Source organism: Ursus americanus, chromosome X, assembly GCF_024610735.1.
Source record: "Ursus americanus isolate L20-20 chromosome X, mUrsAme1.1.p, whole genome shotgun sequence".
Classification (NCBI taxonomy): Eukaryota; Metazoa; Chordata; class Mammalia; order Carnivora; family Ursidae; genus Ursus; species Ursus americanus.
Window position 1 is genome coordinate 102,129,665 of NC_142164.1, and position 18,131 is coordinate 102,147,795.

At 39.5% G+C, this 18,131-nt stretch overlaps 1 pseudogene; it reads left to right on the top strand.

Moving 5' to 3' along the window:
- Positions 1-710: 710 nt before the first annotated feature.
- Positions 711-880, top strand: LOC123796473 (NADH dehydrogenase [ubiquinone] 1 beta subcomplex subunit 1 pseudogene; annotated as a pseudogene).
- The last annotated feature ends 17,251 nt before the right edge of the window (positions 881-18,131 follow it).

Below are 18,131 nucleotides of genomic sequence, written 5' to 3' on the forward strand. Positions count from 1 at the left end.
TTACTCTAATATTCTAGTTTAAGTATGTCCCAAATATTGCATGGCACATATTTGTAATATTAAAAATGTATCTGTTACCTATTTAAAATTCAAGTTTAACCGGGAGTCTTGTATTTTTATTTGCTAAATTCTGGCAATCATATCCCACAGACAGATGAGAAAGAAGTACGAAGGTCGAATGGGCCTTTCTGCATAGATAGTGTGACAACACGCAGGAAATTCACACAGCAAGCAACCCAAGTGAAAGATGTACTTCAGATGCGTTACCGCCAAGAAATCAAAGGCAAGTTTACACAAGTATCTTTATAATCCAAAGAAAGTAAAAGAATATGGTCTATCAGAAGAAATAGCTCAAAGTATAAATAAAACGGCAGATGAAAAGTGATTTGGCAAAACAAAGGAAAGAACTGAAGACACGATAATAAACCTAGTTTAAAATAAAAACAGTGAGAAGTAAAAATCCATTCTGCTGAGAAAGAGTCAACAATGTGGAGAAGAGGCCTAAGAAACTAAAGAAAGGTCCAGAAGAAAAGGCAAATGAATAAAGCACTGAAGGAAGAAAAGCGAAGGAAATCCAAGTCATAATCGGCACCATAGTGATGGTAAGGATAATAATTGTACAGAAAGAGAGCACAGTAAACAAATTCATAGAAAAACATTCTCCAGCAAACAAAGTCTCAGTCGTTTTTGGCACAAAGGCCACAGCATTCATGATGAACGTAATTTGGATTATTCATGACCAATGGGCACATACGCTTGCACCTGTGGGATGTGTGCTTGGATGTTATTTAGACAGAAAGATGAAAAGCTAACTGCCTTCTGGAAGAAGACTTTGTCTAAAAGGAAACGGAGACCCAAGGAAGAAGTCACCTGGACTTAAAGGCTGTGAATGAATTATAAAATGTTCACATTTTAAACATTAGGAGAGAAGTAAAAACATATTATTTAATTTGAAGGGATTCTTTTTATGCTCAAGTAATCTTTCACATTTCAAGTAACAGGCACACTTGGATTAAAAATAAAAAATTGTTGAGTAAAAAAAAACCCACAAAAATCAAAGTCTCAAATCTACAAATCAGTACAACAAAATGTACTCTGGAAAAAGATTATAAAAATAATCAACATGAAGACATAGCCTGACGAAATTCAAGGGTGAGAAAAGAACCCTCTAGGCCTTCAGGAGTGACAGCGAATCACCTACAAATAGGAGAGACCAGACTGCCAAGGGACAGCAGAGTAACGTTTCCAGAGTTTTGATGGGAAAAAATAAAATGTAACCCGATAATATTCTACCACTTAAAACGTTTACGTATCGAACTTGCTGAATTCTGGAAATAGTAGCTTCAAGGCTTAAATTTCAGTCATCAAGAAAGGAATTAAACAAGCCACGGCAGGAAATTCTAACGGCGAGCACTGAATCCATTTAAATATAGAACACGAAACAACTGATTTCCTCATCTGTACAATAATGATCACCAAAACAATCTTTAATGTTTCTTCTGGTTCTAAATCTTTCCAATTTCATTGATTAGAGGCTTATGATTCTTGTCTCTCAGCTTTTAAAACACAATGCCATTATTCATTTATTCTTCTAGTGCTGAATCACATTTTAGCAAATATATTTTCAACACGAGGCATTGTACTTGCCATTTGGGATGAAAGAAAACAAAATGGTGATTAAGAAACTCATCGGGGCTTCACAGATGCACACTAATGTGGGAGATAGACACAGTTATTTGCATTTAGACCATTATAATAAACACCACAAATACCTGGAGCAATTATTATGGAACAGCTTTTCTTAGGAAAGTGGGAGAGAACCTTTAAGTTGGAGTTCGGAGTAGGAGTTTTCCAAATAAATGAAACAGTACATCCATAGGCAAAAAGCTAAGAAGGAGCACTGCACACTCAGGAAATTTTTGTCAAAATATGTGGCTAGAACGTACAACGTAAACTTAGTAACGACAGACAAAATTGATGAAATAGGATAGGGTCAGACTGCAAAGGGCCTGTCTCATCAGGTTAAATGGGGGATCCAGTGGAAACAGTTTCTAGATAACTATCTAGAACCATCAATGCTCAACATCAGGTAGAAGATGAAAAGTCAGAAGCATCCCTGCTGAATGTAGCATTGCTCCCACGGGGAAATACAATCAGTTTTCTAAAGATTATATAATTTTCCAGGAAACTACTATGGGAAAAAAAAATAAAAGAGCTGCCAATGAGAAAAATTTGATGTAAACAGAGACTTGAAAAGACAGTATGCCCTTCTCCTTCCATTTTGGAACCCTGCCTCAACAATGAGAAGGTGCCTGGGTTAGACTGTTGGGGTAACTCGAGAGAAGCATGGAAGAAAGCCTAATTATGTTAGCCAAGGCCATCTTAACTAGCCATCCCTAAGACCATGCCCACAGTCAGCATGGGTAGACGGTCAACCATAGGGCATGGATACAGGAAAAAACTGTGGACTATTAGGACCTATTATGAATCTATTCAAGTCTTCAGATAAATAAAAAAGAACAATGCTGATTTTTAGTGTTTTACAGGACTCATGGATTTAACATAGATACATAACCAAGTCACTTTCATGACTGAAGAATTCAATCCCAATTCCAACTTTTAGAAGGGGGAAATAATCAACACGCACCTCTTTAACTGGCTAGGATGATATGGTTTCTATTTCTACTACCCAATCAGTCATACGTCCAAGGGTTTATCCCCCCCCCCTTTTTTTTTTTTAAGATTCTTAGTCTCTCTTTCCCCCATCACCATACCATGTGATCTAACTGCACAGTATATGCCTATACATCTTACTGTCACCTACTGCTAATGAGATTCATTGTATACCAACTCTGTGTAATACATTGTACAAGAGCTCATCTGATACTTACATCAGCTTCATGATGTGGGTAGTATCATTAGCTCCACCTTGTAAATGAAAAATCTGTGTCTTAGTAAGATCAAATAACCAGCCCAAGTAGTTTACAAAACCCAAAAAACACAAACTGGCAGAGCTCAAACTTGACCTGAGGTCTTAAGCCCTAAACTGTGTCTATTTGACAGGGACCAATGTTCTGTTTCCACACCCACTCCATGAAATATCACATCAAGCATATACAGTGCTCTACAATCCTGTTGGGCATTTCTTCTTCTTTGAATGGTTCCCAAATGTTGGGAGTCTAACCCTTCTGGTTCTTACTGAATCAGTAGGTCTTTGTCTTCTTTTTTTTATTTTTAAGATTTTATCTGTTTACTTGAGAGAGAGAGAGACCGCGAGAGAGGGAACACAAGCAGGGGGAGTGGGAGAGGGAGAAGCAGGCTTCCCACTCAGCAGGGAGCCCGATGCAGGGTCGATCCCAGAACCCTGGGATCATGACCTGAGCCAAAGGCAGATGCCTAATGACTGAGCCACCCAGGTGCCCCTGAATCAGCATGTCTATAACCCAAAACAAACTTTGTATCTGCAAATATCCTAAGTTAAAAATATTTCTAAAATATGGCTGGCTATAAAAATGAAAACATGAAAAATACTTAGGAAGACTTGCCCAACTCATTCTACTGAAAAAGGAAGTCCCATGACTGAGAATTAGAAAATTTAGTCAAGACACAATTTTCACAACTTTATACATGAAAAAGAGAACATTTAATCCCATCAAAACATAAAATCTTATGTGTATATTTTCCTTTACAGCAAATAATTGAATTAGAGATTTTTTTTAATGCTGTTTATCATTAATACGTAAATGTGACTTAGTGGTTTGCCACGTTTGATGTGGTCAAGTCCTATAGCCTCTACATCCAAAGAGAACCCTGAACTGTTCTGCTATCTTTGCCCACTTTTAGTATAGAGAGACACCTTATTTTTGTCAGTTGGCAGCAACCTTATCCTGAAGGTCTCAGTGTCCTTCAATCAAAACATTATGTGAACTATCTGTTTTCCTGAGTCATCTTTGATTAGGAATTAATTTGAATTTTCTATGACCTCTATCGAGAGGATGATTCTCTCTTTCAATGATGTTATTGTTCTGAAAATGCTCTGGACTTAAAGATGTAATATTTTAACTCACAATCATAGACCTTGGTTCAGAAACACGTACAACTTAATTCTTAGGAGTTGTGTGATACCTGCATTAAGAAAAACGCAAAGAGGGGGCTAATAAAAGGTGGCAAAACAAGTTCAGAAGAAAATAAAAGAAAAACACCGTGCTTCATTTTCCACTCCTCATCATTAAATTAGCATTGCTTTTGTCTCCCAGGTAGTCTGGAGAGTTCAGTGTTTGTGGCAAGGTTACTGTCAGATCTTGCAGTTGAGTTTAGACGGATTAGGTATTAAGCAACATAAAGTTCTTCGAAAAACAGGGCATGATCTTTGTACTCTTGGGAGAACATAGGCAAAACCTTATAATCACTTGCTAATTACCCCAGTAATTTGTTTTATCTGTCTGCCATTTGGTTTCCTGCAAAGTGCGAAAAAAAAAAAAAACTATTAAGGGATTTTGCTCAAACTAATTACTACTATTTTATCATGAAGACTGTTCAAGCGTAATCCTCTTTCCTTGGCTTGCTTTCTCCTTGAATTTAAAGTCTTATGGTAGGCCAAGAAGTAGTTTAAACATCCCAGACTGTAACAGATACTCCTGATTTTTAGCCTCCCACTCTAATCACGTGCCATGATACCTCCGTATTTTAAGTCAACAGCTGCTAGCAAGTGTTGTATATGGCCTCTCTTGGTAGAAAGTTATGAAATGAATAGTTGAATATCAAAAGGAATTTATAATGACAGATGATGTAGAAACATCATAGTTACATCATGCCCAACAATTAACAAAGAACTCTCATATACATAATTTCACAGAATCTTCCTCATCATCATGTGAGGTACTATGGTAGATTTTTGTTCAGAAAGTATTCACGTCCTATCCCATCTCACATCCCAGAAGGAACACTTCCTCACACCACACACAGGTAGCCTGTGACTTGCTTTGGTCAGTGGGATATTGGTAGACATGAGAAAACCAAAGACTTGAAATGTGCTTGCAAAAGTAAGCTTTTGCCATCGCCAGGAGAAGAACCTATCCTAAGAAACTCCTCTCCGAAGAATTACAAATGTGTGGTGCCGACCTGGACCCAGCACAGAGCCTGGAGGCACGCCCAGCTGACCTGCTGGCATATAATCCAGAATAAATGTGTATTGTTGTAAGCCTTAGAAATACTACAGTGGTTACACAACAAACACCTGATGTCATTATTCCCGCTTTATAAAGAATGAGTAAGTAAGACTCAGAAGTGCCGTGCTCTGAGTTCCCCAGAAATTAAATAACAGAGCTGTAATTGTCTATATGAAAAGACAAAAAGAAGAAAAGGTCAGTGACATTTATGAGGGTGTGTTTGACATGCATTTGATGTCAATAAAATAAATCTACATCTTGCTAGATGAAAAACAACATACATAAAGCCTGTTTTCCATTTTGTTTTATCTATTCAGAATCAGTTGTAAACACTGATGGCTAGCAGAATGGATACTGACAGTCTCAGTCACAATATTAATGAGATATATTGGCTAATAGAAACCCTCAAGTTCTATTTTCTTTATCGAGCCCATTAAGATGAAATCCAGCTCTGGCAGTATTCTCTCATTTGAATGGCTGGTGTGGTTTCCTTGATTGAAACGACTGCTCTGTTGAGCTGGATGAATGGCACTGCTAAAAAGTACACTGTCAAATATTGATAGCTAATTAGATGGATTTTATCATAATAGTCAACTGCACTCGCACAAAAAAGGAAGAGCTATTAAAGATCTTGACAAGAAAATAAACTAAGCCCTAGAACCTCACTGTTTATTCAAAGCTCATTTCTAAGTTTAGCACTCCAAGTAGGAAGACGTGTTTTTACAAAACCAGCGAATGATAAACCCAAGGGATTATGAACGTATTTTAAGAAAAATCAGTACTAGGGTTAAGTAGACTACAGAATTTCTAGGATTCTTGACCAGCCAGCTTTCTAGAGGCTCTGGATTCCCCTAATTTGTCAGATTGTTTAAATTTTCAGGAACAGCCTGAGCATGTTTTTTTTTTTAAATCTATTTATTTATTTTTAGAGAGAGAAAGAGAGGGAGAGACAGAGAGGGCAGGGGGAGAGGGAGAGAATATCCAGCAGGCTCCCTGCTGAGCACGTAGCCCAACATGGGGCTCGATCTCACGACCCTGAGATCAGGACTTGAGCCAAAGTCGGACGCTTAACTGATTGAGCCACCCAGCTGCCCTGAGCACGTTTTTCTAATAAAGAAGTCCAAGGACAAAGAAAAACAACTGCTGACACTTAAGACTAAATAGAAGGTTGTAGATCATCTCTAAAGCTTGATGGACAAAGATGTCCATACCGGGTAAAGACTGAGGAACCTACGCAAAGATAAAGAGTAAAATGGAGCACAAACTGGGAATAAACTGAATTAGTCCAAACAGGAAAGGGAGAAGAAGGACAACCAAAGAACTTTGCTGACTTCAGCAAGAAATTACCCTGGTAGATTAAGTGGAAGACCAGCCCAGAACTAAAGTTAGCAAGTACCAGGGACAATAATGAGGACAAGCCAGAAGCAGGAATACCAGCATTGTGGCATGGGAAAAGGGAGGTTGGTGGATATTGAGACTTTCATAAATTTCTGTCCCCATAAACTTGGACTCAAGTTAGCATAAATAATAGCGATGTAGCCACTACACTAGACAGAGAGGCATTAAGTGCAGCAATGCCCCAAATACACTCATTTATGAAGCTACGGAGATGGTTCAGGTTGACACTGCTGTTCCCTCACATAAAGATTCATGAACTATTCTTGGCAAATGCTCACCAATTCTTTAGCTCATGTTTAAGATTCCTTCCAAAATTCCCTCCCTCCCCAAGTTCCTTTATTTACCTTGTTTCTCTTTACCCTGTGGACTTTACCACATGCCTATACCTTCTCCAAAGGACAGAAACGGGAATGGTAACAATTCAATTTAACAAAGAGTTGATTACGTAGACTGTGTCACGGTAACAAAGTAATAACATTAGCAACCATATGTTGAATATTAGCATGCTCCACGAAAACTGCCTGATCGTCAAGGTAGAGCAAAATATAGTCCTTGCCTTCAAAAAGCTTACAGCCAGAGAGGGAAACTCTAATGCTAAGTCATCAAGCTGTTACTACAGGTCAATCATTCGTCTAAATGCTTTACTTCTGTGTATTACTCATGTCAACCTCAAAAAACTATGAGATGGGGACTATTTTTACTCCCATTTGATAACTGAGGCAAGTGAAACCCACAGAGATTGAAGTAACTTGCAGAAGTTCACAGAACCAGGAAGTCATAGACTCTGGCTTTACAACCCACGCCCTTAACCTCTATACCACAACACTCCCTGTAATGTATTAAATAGCCAAATATAATTGAACAAAATACAATGTCAAGAATGGAGGCATCCTTTCTAACTGAGAGATGACAGAAGAGATCACAGAGACACTATTACTTGAGATGAATAAAGAAATTTATTTCAGTCCACTTAGTGACTAAAATAATACTTGGACATTTTTAAAAATTCAACTATCATCCCAATCTGTACTTTCAAGGTACCAAACCCTTAATAATATATTAGAACAAAGTTCTTTGATTACTAAATACATTGGTTAAGCTTTCCCAGACCTTTTAAAAAATATTGAGAGTTCTATCTTTCAGAGCACAAAATAACCATGTTATTCATCTACTCTAACAGATTGATCCCAGTAATGATTAAATTTATAAAATACTCTGCATAACTGATTAGACCAGGAGTCAGCTATTACAGCCCCTAAGCAAAGTCCCACCCATAGCCTATTTTTGTAAATAATGTTTTATTGGAACACAGCCATCTTCATTCATTTATCTATCATCGGTGGCTATTTTTCTACCACAAGGAGAGTAGGGTAGCTGCTGGTAGAACCTTTATGGACCACAAAGCTAAATTATGTATCCCTTTACAGAAAGTTTTCTGACACCTTGATTTTTAAGAGGACTTTAAAATGATTCCCCAATTTCATGAAAATTTTGTCCTACCCTCATCAAAAAATGTCCCTATGACTCTATTCAAAGGCTTCTAGAACATTCAAAACAATGCCTAAAACATCAGTACTATCTTTTCCAAGAAAAAGTAAAACCCAACCAACCAAAAACCATGGCCTCTTTTCTTTCTTCAACTTTGTCTTTTCAAAACTGTTCAAAGTTATTGATGCCAGAAAGGTTATTCATCATCTTCAAGTAATAAGTATACACAAGTAGAAGGTACTCTCCTAGGAGCACTAAAATTCACTTTAAACACGACATATGACTATTCTTTAAAACTCTGTACTCTGGCATGGGTAATATGGGTGCAAACAGGTGGCATGATACGATGAACAAAAAACATCCAACAAGGGCAGAATATAAATTTATCCATTGGGTCGTTTTTCACAATGATATCTTTATGGTCCCTTCCAGAAACATGTGTTCCAGATGAAATGATGTTATAAGCATATTCACAGTGATGTATTCAAAACAAAGCTTGAAAATCAGGTTCCTTCTTTTAGCTTTCCAATGTAAGAATTCAACAGTTAGCTCTGATGCTCATTCTTCCCACAGCCTCCTTCAAAATTTCTCTTACAGCTCCATCTCCTCATTCTTGCCAATCTAGCCAGCCTTCTTCCAGGCTCTCTCCTCTGCAAACCAAGCGCTGGGGACCGAATGACTGTGTCCTCACACAATTCACGTATTAAAGCTCTTCCCCCAGTATGACTATTTGGAGGTAGGGCCCGTGAGGAAGTAATTAAGGTTGAATGAGGTCCTAAGGGTGGGGACCTCATGATAGGACTGGGGTTCTTTATAAGAAGGGGAAGAGAGGCCAGGGTGTCCCCCACTACACATGTGCACACAAACTCACAAAGGAAAACACAGCACCAAGCTGCCATCTGCAGGCCAGGAAGAACATCAGCCAGTACCCTGATCTTGGACTTCGAGCATCCAGAACAGGGAGAAAGACAACTTTCTGGTTTAACCCATTCAGTCTATGGAATTTTGTTATAGTAGCCTAAACAGACATACACACCAAACCTAAACGTCACCTAGGGATTACCTCCCAAACGTAGCGCTTTAGTAGACATGGCACTTCCTCAAGAACATACACTTGGCTGATAGGAGCATCTAGTCTTATGTCAATACAACACCATTTCAATTACAAGCCCCTCGCTAGCATCCCAAGTCTTCCACAATCTCAGTACTTCTAACTTTATTTCCAAACATTAACAACAGGTGTTCTGCTCACTATACCCGAGTTCACCTTGCTCATCTCCATAACTGCTTGCCCTGAATTGGCCAGAATATCATCTGTTTTGTCCGTTTTAAAAGTCCTTCTTCCTTAATAACTTGTCAACTATGGCAGCCTACACCAACTTCTTCCTTTGAACCAAACCTACTGCTTATATCATTTGTGTTCGCTAATTATATACATATTGAAATTAACCAAGTAGGTCTTCAAATATTTTTTCAATCCACCGAGTTAATTAAAACTCAATAGAAAAAGAAATAAAGTTAATTTTTACTATAGTAACAAAAAAATACCTAATTTACCTAGAAATATCTTCAGCCAAAACATATGGGATCTAGAGAATTATAGAGTAAAAGAAAAACTGGAATTTATTTCAAGATAAAAAATTATAAATACAAAAATATTTTATTACAAAATCAAATTATATTGTATTTTATTAATTTTTAGAAAAAGGTGAATACGTATATAATATATATTTCATATAGATGTCAAATATCTCCAAATTAACTTATAGCAACAAAATATCAGAATCCCCATATGATCATTTGAATCCTGACAAAAATTAGCCCAAAATTTAGCAAGCATAGAAGAGGTCCAAAGAGTTAACAAAATTTAAGAGAAAGAAAAATTTATAAGGGAAATAACCTGCATTAAATATTAGATATAAAAAACTGTAATTAATGTGGTATTGTATTGGCACAAGAACAATCATAAAAACGTAGAATAGCTTATGAACAGATACTAGTCTATAAAAGACTTCAGTATTTCTTTAGAGAAGCACTCCAAGTCAATGGAAAAGAGGGACAAAATTGAATATAAAGTATATTAATTACTAATAAGCAATATACTCAAAATTACACACGAACTATACCATTAACTCTAAAAACTGAAACCTTAAGAAACAGAGGAAAGTAGATAAACATGCACTCTGTGAAAAAGTCATTTATGAGGCTGAAAGCAGTGAAATAGATTTCACTGCACAAAACAGAAATGTCTCTATACTGAAAATATTAGAACTAAAATTTAAAGGCAAAAATGAAAAGCAAATCAGTGAAAAATACTGGGAGTAACCATGGTGTATGATTACTATTCTTACTCTCTAAGCAGCTCCAACACTCGGCAGAATAGTGTTATGAAAATAAACCCAAATGTTAACAGGGCTTCATCTCTCTCTTTCTTCCCCTCCTCTACGTATATTTGAAATTTTTAGTAGTAAACTAAAGAACTTACGTAATTAGAAAAAAAAAAAACTTATTACAAGAAAGGAGAAGGAAAATAAAAATGAGAGGAAGAAATTGCCGAGAAGGGTCTGGTTCGCAGAGAAACATTGTTTTTGGTGAAATATTCACTATAGATTTAAGAAATAGAAGACAACTGATATAAGAATTAGCATATAAATGATGGCAAAGGGCTGTCTCCTGGAATGTGGGTTACGAAGTATCTGATTCTGGAAGGGGCTTTGGTCAAAAGGACAAAGCCAAAGGAAAAGAACTTTGGAATATACTAAAAGCAAAACCAATTTCATAAAGTATAATATATGGCTCAATTATATACTCTTAGACTGAATAAAATGTTATAATCCAATTGAAAGCTCTCTACTTTCATCTTACAGTTTATGAATAGTCACACAAGTCTACAGGTGAATTACTACATCAATATTCACTTGTGGATAATAGATTGATACTGTTAATACATATAAAATCCAGGAAATTTAAGAGGGAGAAAATCATGTTTTCAGTATGGACCGTGTATCAGCAGACAATCCCAAGTTGAAATCCAGAACTGTTTGTTCCCTGTGTTAAATAATCTGTGTTAAAAAGTAGAGTGCTATTGGATTGGAGGTTTGAATAGAGTTATGTTTTATTCATCACTCTAGCAATTATTTATAGAGTACCATGAGCCTTTGTCATACGGAGGAGTCAATACAACGAACAAAGTATCTCCCTATGCCGAAGAGCTCCCTGGCTCAATGGGAGTTACACAGAGTAAAGAGGCAACGATGACATAGTGTGATAAATGTTGGAATGGAGACAGGCAGAGACTTCTGACATTATGTAAGGAGCATTTCCAATATGAGAGGTCAAACCAATTTCCTGAAAAAAAATGTCCTGTTAAGCAGAGACTTGAGAGTCAGTTAGCTACATTAATACAGAGAAGAAAAGAGTTAAAGGCCAAGGACAAAGGCACATGGCTCAGAGGCAACAGCAAGCACATCTTGTTGCTAGAGCGTACAATGGGGGAGGGGGAGAAGGAGGGGAAGAAGAAGAAGAAGAAGAGGAAGAGGAGGAGGAGGAGGAGGAGGAGGAAGAGGAGGAAGAGGAGGAAGAGGAAGAAAAGCTGGAGAGTTTAATCAGATTAAGGATTCAGACTTCTCCTAAGGGCAAAGGAGAACCATTTATACAGGAATGGGAGGTGTGATATAATCAGATCTGTATTTTAAAGATCATCCTAGCTGTTATACAGAAGAAAAAAAGAGGGAAGATGCAGGCAGAGTCAGTGAGTTCAGCTCGGGGTTTCATACAATGATGTATGACAGTGGCCTAAGCCAGAATACAATGAGGGAAGACACAGAGACATTAAGTTTTAGAAACATTTAGAGGTCAGAATCTTTAAGATTCAGTGACTGCATTTGGGGATAGTAAAGCCTTTGAATATCTGTACAATGTAAGTCATTAAATTAACTGGCGTAAACTTTTTCATTAAATTCCCTAATCCCTTTGAGATCTGTAGAATCTGTAGTGGTGTCACCTCTTACTACTGATACTGATCGCTGATCAGTGTTTCCTCTTTTCCAGAGGAGTCTATCTAGAGGTTTTTCAATTTTATTCATCTTCTCAAAAAATTACCTTTTGGCTTCACTGATTTTTTTTTGTTAACTTTTGTTTTCTGTTGAAAACATCGATTTCCACGCTGATCCTTATTTGTTTCTTCTGCTTGTTTCATTTGCTCTTCTTTTTCTGTTGTTTTCTGTGTCAGACTTGCTTTTAAGCTTTATTCCTGGAGATCAGAGCATCATTTTATCTAGAGCTAGTTTTCCTCCCCTTCTGAGTACTCTTCCCGATAGCCTGTGGATTATAACATTTTTCACTCCGGCTGGTGGGAACAGTAGCTGTTCCCGGCCCTGTGTGAGCACTGAGGATTGCTCCCTCAAGTCTTTTCAAGGGACTCTTACCACAGCTTCCAGTAGTTCCCTCACTAGTACGCAGTGATCAGTGGTGAACTGATGACTCCAAGGGGACTCTCTGCAGATTCTCTGGAGCTCTCCATCTGTGCAGCTCTGCCCCCTCACTTCCTCTACTCTGCATTCTCTAGCCTCCTAGAGATAGTAATGGGAACAGAGAGTTCCAAGGCTAGAGGAACCGTCTCAGCAAATCCTGCCTAGATGTGCCCCTCTTTTTAGAATGTGTGGGTAATCCATCACCCCCATGGCTCTGACTTCTCAGCCAAAATCTGCAAGAAAAAAAAATTCCCATTTCCTCCTGAGTCAACGGACTTTGGGGAGCCAGGAGGGTCCATCACGGTGGTATGCAAGGAAGAAAGCTAAGTGCCTGGCTCTTAGCGTCACTATTTAGGACACTTGAATTAGTTAGGGAGTGAAAAGACCTAGGATTCCAAGTTCCTTCCAATCCTATCATTTCATAGACAAAGATAAATGAGTCATTTTAAAATACAGTAGGAGAAAAAAGTCTGGGCAACGGGCAAAAAAAAAAAAGTTAGTTCCTCAGGTTAAAATGAATGGCTAAATGACAGAAATAAGTGAAGGAGTATGGCTATTGTTTCATTAGCAGTGTAAGGGGAGTAAAAGGCATTGTATCACTGATGTACTGTAATGTTTCCACATTTAAGGAGCTTCTCAGAAAAGCCAGCAACCTAGCCTCAGGGTCATTCTCTGTATCCACAGTGGGCCATAGCACGCGCAACATTAATTATAGTCATTAAGGGAGAAGTCTCTAAAATGCCTTCAACTTAGGGTCTCTCCCAGTGAAAGCTCAAGAAAAAGATCTTCTGACAGACATTTACATTCCTCTGCTCTTGATTCAGCTTTTATCTTAATAAGAGGGAAAAAATTACAGGGCTGCAACATGTCACTCTTTTGAAGAGTTACTTAGAGGACAGTATCAATACCTACTCCTACCTACGTAAGCCTACCTTTCTTCTAGGTGACTGATTCATCATTCTCGTGTATAAAATATGGAAAAGGCTATTAATCTGGAGTTTCTCCAAATGTGAGAAAATACAGGCCAATCCTTGCAGTTTCAAGTTTCCAAAGATCAACAAACTTCATTACTGGGGGTAATGGAGTGGCCCAGTGAGGTAGACAATTTCCACGTTATCTTTGGAATACAGTTTATATAAGATCAAGAGACACAAGTTCAATTATTTTCCCCTACCACCTGTGTCTTTGCCTAGTTTAGTTATTGCCAGCTGAGGTGTTTCAAAGCCGATTATGGTCATCAGTACCTGCCCTTAGACCAGGCAACCCCAACCCCTGCCCTGAGTTCTCACTTCAGAGGGATGAGCTCTGGCCTTCCTCTAGCCACAGAGGCCTTCTCCTTCTCTTCTAGAGGCCTTCCTATCTCTGGGGAGGAAGAGGAATCTGAAGGTCCAGGGTACATCTTCACTTGGAAGCCACTCCCTCCCCTGCCATGGGATTCCCAAGACCCGCAATCCCCCAAGTCTATTAGTAAGAGATCACGTGCCTGAGTCTGGCCTCACGAGGCTGGCAGCGCTGCAGCACGTACGCTGATAAGCCAAGGGCAGCAGTGCCCTAAGGTGCAGAGAGCGGCTGGATGGGATGTTCCCAAGCCTGTTAGGGATGGCCCCTCTTCCTAACAGACACTACAAGGCGTGGGAGATAAAGGCAAGCTGAGGGCCCCAAACCTTGAGTTTTACGCTTACCCAGTGTGAGGCCTGCCCCCACAGAGACCCTGGATGAGAAGTCCATCTGTCACCCTAAGAAGTGGTTCAAGCCGGTTATGTCCAAAAGTTCAATCACACATGCACAGGATGAAGGGAAAACTGGGGAGACCACTAGGTTTCACCCCTTCATGCTACCTTCCTCTCTCCTCTCCCAGGTAGGAGGTTGCTCAATCTCGTGCCTCCAACTTCGAAAGACCAAAAAGAGGGCAAAGAATCATCAGCAGATCCCCGGTCCTTCCTCCCCTCAAGCCACAGTGGCCAAAGGCTTAAACCTGAAAGGAAAATACAACGAACTCCCAAATCTAAATCTATCGTGTTTTTAATCACTTCTTTCTATCTCCCCTTCTGAGGCTAAGAGACAACCAGGCTCAACGAACAGTTCTGTGCTTAACACAGAATGGCTGCAGATGGGGGAGTGGGGAGGCTGCTGGATTCCAATTAACTTCGCCACTTAACTTTGATTGCTGTGTTACTCTGGATGCACTTGCTGTTTAATAGTAAATGGGGGTGAGGCTCTCAAAGATTAATGATGGCAGTGACTATAGCTACACAATAGGACCCAGATGTTCCCATACTTATTGCTTCCTCTCCTTGACCCTCTTTCCTGCAATTACTAGAGAGAAAACACAAATATGGCAGTTAGGAAACCTGACACGGGCCCAAAGTACTGACATGGTTTGGGCCTAAACTTTGAACACACTTTGTCTCATATTCAGAGCAGTTCCACAATACTGATACCAAAAAGGAAAAAAGTCATACTGCAGACTTGGAAGTGGGAATAGAGAAAAAGCTGAAGATACATCAAACATGTATAATTAATTGTTTGATATCAAAGCCAAATCTTGATGAAAAAGCCACACTCTACTATATAGCAAGTTCATGTATTCACAAAATCAATCATAGAAAATAATCCACACTGAGGGCTCTGCAAAGAAATTGCACGTGTTAATCAGCCGTTTTTAGGCTGGTCTTTTTTTTTTTTCCCTTGGTTTCTTTTTTTTTTTTTAATAATGATTTTTTATTATATTATGTTAGTCACCATACAGTACATCCCCGGTTTCCGATGTAAAGTTCGATGATTCATTAGTTGTGTATAACACCCAGTGCACCATGCAATATGTGCCCTCCTTACTACCCATCACCAGCCTATCCCATTCCCCCACCCCCCTCCCCTCTGAAGCCCTCAGTTTGTTTCTCATAGTCCATAGTCTCTCATGTTTCATTCCCCCTTCTGATTACCCCCCCCTTTCTTTATCCCTTTCTTCCCCTACTGATCATCCTAGTTCTTATGTTCCATAGATGAGAGAAATCATATGATAGTTGTCTTTCTCTGCTTGACTTATTTCACTTAGCATTATCTCCTCCAGTGCCGTCCATGTTGTAGCAAGTGTTGAGAACTCGTTCTTTCTGATAGCTGAGTAATATTCCTTTGTATATATGGACCACAACTTCTTAATCCAGTCATCTGTTGAAGGGCATCTCGGCTCCTTCCACGATTTAGCTATTGTGGACATTGCTGCTATGAACATTGGGGTGCATATGGCCCTTCTCTTTACTACGTCTGTATCTTTGGGGTAAACACCCAGTAGTGCAATGGCTGGATCATAGGGTAGCTCAATTTTTAACTTTTTAAGGGACCTCCACACTGTTTTCCAGAGTGGCTGTACCAACTTGCATTCCCACCAACAATGTAGGAGGGATCCCCTTTCTCCACATCCTCTCCAACAATTGTTGTCTCTTGCCTTGTCTATTTTTGTTTAGGCTGGTCTTAACTGGTCAGTCATCTCTTTCAAGCACAGAAATTTCGTCTATCACTCCCACTTCTCTTAAATGCCTACCTACCACAGAATTTTGGTTAGTGAATCTTAGAAGTGATCCAGTCTATCTAGAATTGCAACCAGATTTTGTCACATCAAATGTGAGTTTCTTCCAAAACTAATAGATCAAAGACCAACGACAACGTAGACCCCCCAGTAAGCTCCTTTCTTCTTCCTGTGTACCTGGACTGTCGTAATTAGGCAAGACCCTGTGACGGATTCTGGCAAATGGAGCGGCAGGGAGTGGAAAAGATGTGTTTCACTTTCACAAGGACACAGTGAGAAAGTTGCGTCACTCTCCTCTAGAGCCTGGCCCCAGCAAACACAAAGCCATGTATCGTGAAGGTAGGATCACAAGATGGTACCTCCCTGGATTTCCAAGTCACTCACTGCCTGGAAGGAAGCTTCACTGGACAAGCTCTAGAACTGTACGAGACTTTATAAGAGTAAGAAATAAGCCACTGAGATGTAGAGGAATTTTTTTGGTTGTTCAAACTGTAGAATCACCTACCCTCTCAGAACGGGGATAGGTAGTTCTCAATGTAAAGCTATCTAATACATTAGAGGCAATTTCATACATGCGATCATTACACCAACAGATCACCGAGTTGATTTCATCACACATCTAAAGTGTATGTATCTACCACTGAATTGTGATACTCAGTCCACAAAGCTTCTTAAATTTATGAACAAATCTTGTCTGAAGTTAATTTGAGGGCCTGGCCTATTAGTTGGAATGACCTGGATGAATTTCTGGCATCAGGCATCAAATCATCACATCATACTTTACCTAGGAAGGAAAAAAAGGACCACCAAAGACAATCTATTATTTTTTTTCCTGCCCCAGGCTCATAAATGTACCTTACCCCCTCACACACACATACGAAGAGTCACAAAAACAGATGCACAGTCCACTCTATGCCAGAGCTCTGCTAAGCGCCAGGAATAGAAAGTTAAATAACACATGATCCCTACCCTCCAGGAGGAAATGGGGGGGGAGGGAAATCACACAAACAATTATGACAGAGTGTAGTAAGATCTGTGATGCAGACAGAAGTGGGGGCTCAGTGCAAGGAGAAACCCATTCTCTCAGAGGTATATGAGGGTGTCCTTACAGAAGGGGTGACACAAAATTGTTAAAGGAAAAATTGTGTTTTCGGTATCTTCCAGGCAAATGCATAACATGTACCAACCTGTTGAGTCACAAAAGAACTTGCCAAGTATTTAGAGACTAGCTGAGATATCATGTGCTTGTAGGATAACCGTGGGACGGGAGTCGAGAAGAGCAAGGCAAGAGAGGGTCACAAAGCACATCCAAGCCAAGGTCCTCCACTTAGCTATTGCTGAAGAAGTCACTTCACAACTCAGTGGTTTAAAACTATAGTTCATTAACAGCTCTCCTGTTTCTTTTCATTGACTGGGCTTTACGCTGTGGTTCTTCTGGGAGGTCTATGCCTTAGCAGTTAAAGGTTGGCTGGGGCTTTGATCCATGTGAAGGCATAACCCCACTGGGCTGGAGGTTCAAGATGGCTCACTCTTAGGGTTAACAAGTGCTACTCAGAGCACAGCTGGAGCTGTCAACTGGAGCACCGACACTGGGCCTCTCCACATGGCTTGTACTTCTCATGAGCTGGCGGCTGAGTTACAAGCTAGTGAGTGTCCCAAGAGTGAATGATCCAAGAAACAGGGAGTACTCACGGCTAGTCTCGTAATTCCTGAGCCCAGAAACTACAACAGAATTTCAGTCATACTCCTCTTAGAACAGTCAGAGTCCATCCACATTCAATGGGAGTAACACAGACCCCATTTCTCAATGCAAAGAGCATCTGACCATCTTTAATCTGCCACGTAGGACAATGGCTTGTACTGAAGGCACTCAAAGGAATGCAAACAGATCCATTTAAGGAGAAGATGGATAGGAGAGGGTTACATTCGAGAACAATGACACTGACGGCAGAGTAAAGATGGATTCCATGTGGAGGCGATGAGAGCAGAAAGCAGAAGCTCAATTATGAAGTAATGAGGTCACACCTGAGAATTATGAGGGTCTGAAATCCTAAGAGCTTCTAGAAGGCTGCAGATGAA